The following is a 10080-nucleotide window of genomic DNA, read 5'->3' as shown; positions in this document are numbered from 1 at the left end:
TATACAACTTATTTTCAGTTCCTCTTTGCTGGTTCCTCCCATCTATTCTCTTACTTCCCTGTGGTCTCTGGTTCCTGATATTTTTGTTCTGCCATGGCTCCCTGTGCTCCTTGTGATTTTTGTAAATCTGTCATTTTTTCATTAAACATTTTTCAGTATGATTCATGCTCCCGACTCCAGTGAGCATTTTGGTCCAACTTCAAACTCACGCTTTATGACAGGATTATTGTCATTCTTTACCACCATGAAGCTTAACAAATTCAATAAATAGACTTCATACTTGATCCACAATGCTGTGGCAATTGTGATCATAAAAATTGAGAAGAGAGATGAGATTTCTCCAATGTTTGCCTCTCTTCACTGATTTCCTGTTAAATGAAAAATAACATGAACATTTTTCCTCACATATAAATTCCTCTGTAATCAATCCTCTCTTCACACTGCAAGATGACTGGTAGTTTCTAGAATTTCTAAATGTAGAACGGGAGGCAGATCACGTTTTTAACGAGCCCTAAGAATTTTTTTTCTGCTCAAGAGTTTTTAAATAATTTCAAAAATCTATTTAAATCCCACTCATCTTACCACTTTTTTAGGTTCAGTATTACTAGCAACAGAGTAGATAATGGGTCAGCATGATCACAGCTTGACCCATAGAATCAATAAATCCTTTTAGAACCCATCTGCAAACATGAAAAGAGTTAAGAGATCTCAAATCATGTGCAGATTTAATGAAATTTGAGAAAGGACATTTCTTTATGGTATTTATTCAGTTAGAGGAGAAAGTGCTAGTGTCATTAGCAGATTTTTTTTACAAGGTTTTTATCAATATTAAGGAACTATTGACTCAAAACAAGCTCCTCTATGTTTCTGAAAAATGAATTGTATGATAGTTTTTCTTATCTCAAGTGTACTATTTGCACTGGAAGCAAGACCAAAAATACTTTGTAAGATTTTGTGTTTTTGCTGTGTATCTTAAATTTAATGTCCCAATGATGGAATATTAAAGACACGTGGTTTAAATATTTGAATTTCTCCTGTCGGTGTCTTATAATTTTTTTTCATCGTTCTTAACACCATATGTGTGTATGTGTGTGAACCAGGTGCTTATATCATTGTGGGGCCTAAGTCTGTCTACAATGTGGGGTTGTGGGGACCGCTGCTGCCAGTGAGGACATTTTCTTGGTCCCCAGGAGTGAAAATGCTGTTTTTGGGGTTAATCTTAGGACAAATGTGTGAATTGACTTTTGGTTAGGATTAGGGTTATGTATGTGATGGATAGGGGTAGTGTAAGGGTCAGGCTGTAGAAAATGAATGGAAGTCAATGTAAAGTCCCCACAACATACAAAAACACGACTGCGTGCATGCTTGTAGGAGAGAGTTTCTTTTTGTATGTATGTCTAAATACCTGACACCCTAAACAGGAAGTATCTCTTTTCTCCTATCAAATATGATTTATGAACCTCAGCATTTAGCTCAACTAAGGGTCAGAATTTCATGTCTAACATGCAAACACCTTCAATTCCCAGAGCTTTACTTTGCAGATATGTTTCTAATCTTTTTCTCTCTCTCTTTTTTTTTTTTTTTTTAAATCAAGGCTTGCAAAGTCTGGTCAAACACAACTTCTCCACATAGTTTTTCACATTCCTCCTGTTTCTGTTTTTTTTTCCTTGAAAGATATGCCTTCCTCCTTCCCTTCTCTTCCTTTTCACATGCCTTCCCCGCCTCTGCTTGTTCTCCCTTCCTCTTCTTTTCTTCAGCTCTCATCGAAATTCAGCTGTGTAATTCCCTCTCCGAGGACACCCATTGATCTCTCCCCCTTCCTGCGCCGTTTGAGAAAACGCTGGGCGGGCAAACCTCGGATTTTGAAACGTCAGAGAGGAGAGCGGAGGAGGAGGAGAGGGAAGACAGAGGAGAACTGGAGAGCGAGGGCAGGAGAAAAGAAAAAAAAGGTGTGGGGGCAGGAGGGTAAAGAAGTGGAGGAAGGCGAGGCGCACACACACATACACACACACACTCCTCTGTCTGTAGATGTTGGAGAAGAAAAGACACGGGCTTTCCTCGTGATTGCATCTTCCGCCCCTTTTTTGAAGCACAGAGAGACAAGAGAGCAGCTATTTACTGGAGCCCACACATAATGGCCACTTTTATTTACTTTCATCCATTTAGCCTCTGCCAAGGACTCTCCAGCATGGGGGGCCAAAAACAGAAGCCATAGGTGTTTTACAAAGTACCATCTCCCCTCCTTCTCCTCCTGCTGCTCTGCATGTGTGTGTGCAAATGTTCTCTCTTTATTTGCAGAAATATTACTACCAACCTTCCAGAAAGCAAGAAACTAAAACTGAGGTGACCCCCTCCTCCCATCAGCTGACCGCCTCCTCAATCAACATGTGGGCTTTATATATATATAGATATATCTACATATATTGATAGACTTATATATGGCCTGCTTTTAGAATCTCCTTCAGGCCAGAGCCCATCAACACACACTCCAGCAGAGCCCCGGACTGACATCAGAAAGGTCAGCGGTGCCATTCAGTCGGTGACGGAGCTGACCCCGTGTCCCGAGGCGGGCCGGCGACCAACCAGGCCTCTCAGTTCACTGCTGACCTTTAAGGGAGTCTCATTGCTACCAGACCTCGGGAAAATTAGGCTGCGGCTACAGAATTTCCTTCTTATCTGCAGATCACATTTTTGCTTATAGCATTAGCAAATGACATCCTTTCACTTCCTTTTGGTCAAACTAAAACCTTTAGGAAGCGGTATGAGGTCTCTGCCCCTGTCCCCCTTCCAAAAAAATATTTATCATTATGAAGCAAAGTTTGAGAAAACCTCCAAATGTTTCAATGCGACCACAGATCTAGCAACGACTGAAAAGCTCAAACTGAAAATTACAAAGACATTTCGCCCAAACTTTGACACTGTGAAGAATGGTGTGATGTACGGATTTAGGAAACTATGAGCAAATTTTTAATTTCGACTATCATTTTTTATTTGTCGAGACAGCAGAAACAATTAACTTTAATGTTTGCATTTTCTTGTCCTGTAGTTTTTTATTTTTATTACTAACTTACAATGTGAAATTAATTATTAAAATTGTTGCAGACAGCCATTTGAAAACCAGGAATGTAAAACAGCCCTGCAGCTTGAGGTGTTTGCATGGGTCTTATTTAATTATATTTAATTTTATTTATTAACCACCCTCAATAAATTACATTGTAAATAACTATTATATGGAAAGTTAATGATCTTTTTTTTATTTTGTTGTTGCTTACGCTCCCTTTCATACAGTGAAACCACAAAACTACATCAATCCTTAACCTTCAATTAAAGTTGAAATATATTTCATTTTATTAGCCACCCTAACTATATTAGACTGTAAATTCTGTTAGATCAAAAGCATTTGGTTCTCTTTGGGCTGTCTTTATATTCTGCTGACCTGGTCTTTACCACACAGTTAAAAAACAAAGTTACAATAGAATCTTCTTGTGGAGGGTTTAAAAATATAATGTATTTTACTTTTTATTTTTATTTTAATAACTATCCTCAATTTATGGTGTAGATACAGGAAGAGTGAAAGTCATCAATACTTTTCTGTTACAAGTTACAACAGAATCTACACCTGTAGGATTTAAATATTTATTTTATTTTAGTTCATTTTATTTTATTTTAACTAAGCTCACCAGTTTATGGTGCAGAAACTGTAAAAATGAACGTCACCAATACTTCTTTTTTGGCTGATAGAAAAATCAGACTCCTCACCTTATGAAACTGACTTAAGTGCAATAGAATCGTCACATGGGGGATTTAAATCTTTATTTTATTTCATTTCATTTACTGACCTCACAAATTTATGCTGTAGATACTGTAAGAATGAAAGTCACCAGTACTTTTTTTTTTTTTTTTGCTGACACTGCGTTTATCATCCGGTTCAAAACCAAATCAGAGCTGCTGCTTTACCTCTGGATCAAGCCCGACATGTCTGCTGGGTTTTTTGATGTAAAAAAGAGTTCTTTCTGTTTTGGAGGTCACATTGTTGCCTCCCTGTATCTCGCCGCCTGTGGACTCATCAGACTCCTCACCTTGTGAAACCACATCTGGTGTGTGACTGATCACCCGGCTCTTGTGCCACACTTGTTTTCACTCTGCAAAAAGAGAAGCCATTTTCTCTCAAATGAAGCTCACAAGGGCCCGATCACAAGACAGAGAAGCTTGTGTGTGTATTTGTGTGTGTTGGGGCTATCGCTTCCCTTTCCTGTCTCGTTCTCTGTGTATGTGCGCGCGATTGTGTGTGCGTGCTGACAGTATGGTGATGGATGCCCCTCTTGCCTCATATTTGATGCCTTTAGTAAGGAGGCCTCCTGCATTCAAAAACAAATAAGCTGCCACATAAAGATCATTGCTCATTTCTTCTTGAGTCACTCAGTGACACGCACACAGATCACAGACACATTTTAAAGGAATCCTGTGTTTTCTATATTACATTTGCAAACCACACACACATACAAGTGTGCACCAGAGGCTAACATCTGTAAGGGATTTGTACAGTGAGATGATAGCCAATAATAAATAATGTGAACATTTGAAACTCATTTCAGTCTCCCTCTGGGTGACCCTAAACCAGGTCAAAGGAGCGTGTGTGTGTGCGTGCATGTGTGTGCGTGCGTGTGTGTATGTGCGTGCGTGCGTGTGTGTGTGTGTGCGTGTGTGTGTGTGTGTTTTGCAGGAGAAGAGGCTGAATGCACGTTGCCTCATTCCATGATTCATTTCTGGTTGCAATCAGATGAATCCCAGAATCCCACAGGTGTTCCCAATTCCCGTTTTACTGCGAGTGTCCCCTCTCTCACCCTTCACCGTTTCCCCTCGCAGGACAAAAAACACACATTCGATCAAATCTCACCTGCTCATATGGAACCTTTAATAGTTCCAGTTAAAGAGACGCAGCTGACAAAAAAAAAACGCTCACTGCGGTTTAGACTGCGACCAGCAGGGGAGGCTGTGGCACATCCTTTAGAACTTGACTGAGTAACACAAAAGCAGCTAATGTTGCTGGTCAGAGGTCAGCAGACAGACTCGGAGAAGCACCAGGCATTCCAGCTGAGCTGATTTGGAATTTCACAGAGGAGGGGAAAAAGTGCTGGTGGTTGGAGTTTACACTGACGGAGGATATGACTCCTCATCTGTCCGCCTCCTCCTCTAGCCTCTGACCTCTGACTCCTCCTCCTCCTCTTCTTTTTAGGACGCCTGCTGCATATTTTGCTGTTGTCATGGCAGCGGAGGTTTGTTTGAGGCCTCAGCGAGATCATCTGTTATGTCACCTGACCTTAAACTGAACCTTCACACACACCGAAACACACACACGTACATCTCAAGAGGGACCACATTCAAAAGAAGGTGCCATCTCCTGCCTCCTGATGTTGTGTATGTGTGTGGGATTTACTTTTAGTGGGTGTGTGCTGAACATTCAGTGCCTTGGCAAAAGTATTCATACCCGTTGAACTTTTTCCAATTTCAGCTTACTATAACCACAAGTTTCAATGCATTTTATTGGGATTTTGTGTGATAGACTTAAAAGTAGTGAATTAAGGAATTGTTAAGTTGAAAGACAATACATATTTTTCAAAGGTTCATGACAAATGTGCAAGAATGTGTTCTGGTCAGTGGAGACCTAGCCTGAACTGTTTGGCCAACATCCATAAAAACTAACACTGCACACTACCCTGAACACATCATACCACGATTGTGGTGGTATCATGCTATGGGGATGCTTTTCCCCTGCAAGGGCAGCGAACATGGTCAGAGTTGATGGAGAGATGCTTGAAGCTTAAGTGAGGATATTGTTGGTAGAAAACATGTTAAGACCCTGCAAACATTTTTGACTAGGGCCGATGTTCACTGTTCAGATATACAATGACCCAAAGCTTACAGACTGCAAAATTTATGTTCACAGAAGGCATCTGTTTAATCTGGTAAAGTTTAGCTTTTTTTGCAATAACAGGCAAACATTTCAGTCCCTGTGTTTTCAGAACGTCTTAAGACACACCCCCAAAAGACTTATTTGTGCAAGTAATAAACCCAATGTAATCATGTTGCTTCCACCTAACAATTATGGAACACTTTGTGTTGGCACTGTGTGCAGGACTTTATTCCGCATGGAGGAATGTGGTGAGCTGAAACACAGCCATGGCAAGTGGAAGAAGGCAGGTTAAATCTGAGCTTCTCACACATCGTGTCTCGTAAACACGCCTACAGACCCATGCATATTTGTTCTTATATTTGCATGCAGACAGTAGTGCATTTCATGGCTTCTCAAACCTGCAACAGTATGAGCATACTTCAAGAAAAATTGACCCAGTGCTCCTGGGTCCTGTGTTCACAGGGGGTCCCCGCAGGTCGAGTGTGCTGTCCACTTCTGGACCCCGGAGTGTATAAAAACAAGCGTACACACACTGCTTTCACATCTGCTTTGGTCATCTGTCCACTTTCCAGTGGCCCCTCCTCCAATGCTGACGGACTCTTACCCGTATGCATTAATTCCCCCTGCACCATTGTAATGCCGCTGCTCCTCACCCCTCTCTCTATCACCGACAGAGCAGCTTACCATGTGAGTATGATGAATGGGCCATTCTGCACCGGAAGCACATGTTCAAAACCTCCCCTGCCACTGTGGGCCAGCTTCATAGACACACACACATGTGTTTCCTCCCTAAATTTCTCTCACCCCTCTTCAGTCTGTTATCCTCTCCCCTCCTTTTCTCCCCTCCTGACCTCACAGGCCTCCTTCCTTCCTGCTCGCCACATCTCCTCTGCCTTCACGCACAGGATCCTGATGATATGGGTGTGAGAGAGAGGGACTACGGGCTGTCTTGTCTGTAGCACTTAGTGTTGCACACACGCCCGCAGCTCTGCTTGTGTTTATTATGTGCTGCAGTTGCATTTAATTTGCTGTAGCTTCACATGTGCATGCATCAAGCTAAAGTATTACGAGTCATTTCAAGAAAAAACAAAGAAGCCCAATAGTTTCTCTAGCGCTTCTTTATTTCACAAAAGAAACAAAGCACTGAATGCACCTGTATTAATACAACAGAAACATTTATTACAATATTATACAGGTTTTACAGTGCAAAAAAAACCACTCATTTGGCATATTGTTTCTGAAATCAGCCAGAGGAGAAATGCTGGAACTCCAGGTGGCCCTAAACTAATTAAATTAAGAATCATGTGTCTTTTTGAGATGCATATAAAGCCCAATAGATGCAGAAGTCTAAAAAAAAAAGTTATTTTGTCCTGAAAACTACAGTCTAAGCATTGAAGAAAAAGGGAGAGAAAAAGAAAAGAAAAAAAGACAGACAAGTTTCATTTGCAGCCAAAACATTTGTAGTGGAATTAAACATATGGATGCCACAGGGCAAAGTGAAGGCTGGAATATATTAGATCGGCACAATGTTACACTAACCCTGCAGTATCTTACACCGCTCCCAGAGATTAATGGAATAAAGAGGAGAGAGAAGGATTGAGTGTTCCTCCTGTCTTTCCTGGGCCACTGCGAAATCAATATTTCGCCATGATACACGGCTCTCGCTTTTGGCCGCAGATTTACTCCCAGATACACTCATCAAAAGCCAAATATCGGGTCTCCTGAGTTGAGGTCCGGCTTCAGAGCTAACCAGACGGATCTGTTTGGAATTGTAGTATTTGATTTGTTTAGGAATCTGCTCGTTTGAAGCTTCCTGTATTTTATAATAAGCCCAAACTGACATTGCCTGCAGTAGTTGTTTTTTTTTCCGCACACACTCCTACAACATGGGAGTGGATCATCCTCTACAGAAAGTATTATCTTTCCAGTTCCAACTCGTCTGCTAAACCATATTAACCCGTCTTCTTCTCTTAAAGTGTTTAAAAAAAAGAAGTTAAACAAAATATATGCCTAAAATATTGAAGCATATCAGCAAAGCGAAAGCAGATGAACAAATCTAGAAAAAATTTTTAAAAATGAAAAGCGGGTTTGTTGTTTTATGCCCTTTCAGGAGAGAGCTGAACTGAGAGCTACATAGATTCTGTTTGGCGTAAAGCCTGTAGTTTGCATACATTTAAGTCTCCTTTAATCTTTAAAACCTGATGAAACAAAAAATTTTCCAAAAATTCAAGATTTATGTAAAATACTGTTTTTATGCACTTTTAATACAGCACATTTTTTAAATCCTTTTTTTGAATCCTAATTAATATATTAGGTTTTTATTGTCATTTATTTATCAAAGGCAAGAAGATATATTTTGTATGCATTATTAAAATGCTTTAAAGTTTTACTGTTTAAAAAGTGAATACAAATTTCTCCAACTCATTTTGAATTTTTATGAAGAATGTGTAAAAAAATAATAAATAATTGACATGTTTATACAAAAGGATTCTGAAGAAAGTTCTCATTTCATTAAAGAGGTAAAAGGTCTCAGGATGTTTGTTTCAAAAATAAAGTATATTCATGCTTGGCATGAGGTTTAAGAAGGTTTAATGTTTGGCATTAAAGGGTAAAATATTTTATGAAATGCTCTTCAGAAAAAACAAAACTGTTTACTGGCTACCTTTTTTAGAGAGGGTTGGAGGAGTGGGCCTGGCACTAATATCAGTGTGTTACCATGCAGTGCGATATTTGCGCTGACCGTGACTCAAAAAAGCAGTTTTGTGGTTTAACGCTCGGTGAATTTTTCACGCTCAAAAGGCGAATCTGGTTCATATCTGAACTGAAAGTCAGTTTCAATAGCTGGGTGTGAAATTTAACAGATATCATAACAAAAAACAAACAAAAAAAAACAATGCTTATTGTTAAGGTTATATTGGGAGTTGGATTTACGGTTAGGGCATAGATTATATTAGAAATGACGCTTACTGTTTGTCTTGGAAAGACAACTTAGAGACAGTCAGTGTGAAATGTATGGAGACACAGAGCAACCACACACAACTGAAGAAAAATATTCACATTTCATCGTAATAACATTAAAATATGAAGATTACTGTTCTAACAATTTTTTTTCATGTCTGAACAGCTATTTTTATTAGCATATTTATTGCATTATACCAAATCTTTTACTGTTTTCTACTATTGACCTAAAAATGTTTTCAGATATATACATAAAACATATAATGGTGCAATTCTACTTTTTTCTTATTTTTTTGCCAGAGTGACATTTCTATACTTCCACACAATTACGATAATTTATTAAACATAGACACAAATATGCTGTATGTTAATTTTATGATAAATAAACAAATAAATAAATGAAGTTGCTGCTGCTCTCTTAAATTTCTATTTATTAAAAAAAAGTATGACTGTTTATCATAAGACAACTCTGTGTGCCTAAAGATAGAAAATGTTTCAAAATGAATCCTCCAGGTAATAACAGCCTCTTCCCTTCTCATCTTTTCCCTTTATAATTACTATTTTACTCTGAACTGCTTAAACCATATTTTGCAAGATGCTAATTTCAAACTACAAACCACGCAATTATTCAGCATTTTCCCAATATATAAATGATACATTTATTATCATTATTATTAATAATCTCTTTCTGGGTAACAATGCAGATATTTTGCACATACAGCTGTTTGACCTTAAATTGCGCTCTATGAGGCCAACCTTGTCACTTGAGCTGGATTCTCTCAACAAAGACCCAGACGGGCAGTTGCCCCTCCTACGGTAAATTTGGTAAATATGTGTCCGCGCATATTTTACATAACGACTCTAGCTATTATTGCAAATTTCAGGAGGGGATTGGGTGAGAACAACCGCCAATTTATCATTCATTGCCGTAAATCGCAGCAGAGACAGCATTTAATTGAGTTTGTATTGTATTTAGGAAGCTTGGTGCCTCGGCAAGAAAGAAAAGGGGGTTGGGTAGTGGGGTGGGGTGGGGGGGTCTGTTTCAGGCTAACCCAGTGCTGCAGGGGGTTAAGGCTGAGAGAGGAGGTGTATGGAGGAGAGTTTCTTCATGAGTTTTTATAGCTTTGTAATAATTTGTAAAAAAAAAAAAAACCGTTTGAAATTATTTGATGTTTTACCTTTTTTAATGCAACGCAAGTGATGTTTAT

Source organism: Poecilia reticulata, chromosome 19, assembly GCF_904066995.2.
Source record: "Poecilia reticulata chromosome 19, P_reticulata-male-v2, whole genome shotgun sequence".
NCBI lineage: Eukaryota > Metazoa > Chordata > Actinopteri > Cyprinodontiformes > Poeciliidae > Poecilia > Poecilia reticulata.
Note: the sequence above shows the minus strand (reverse complement) of the source record.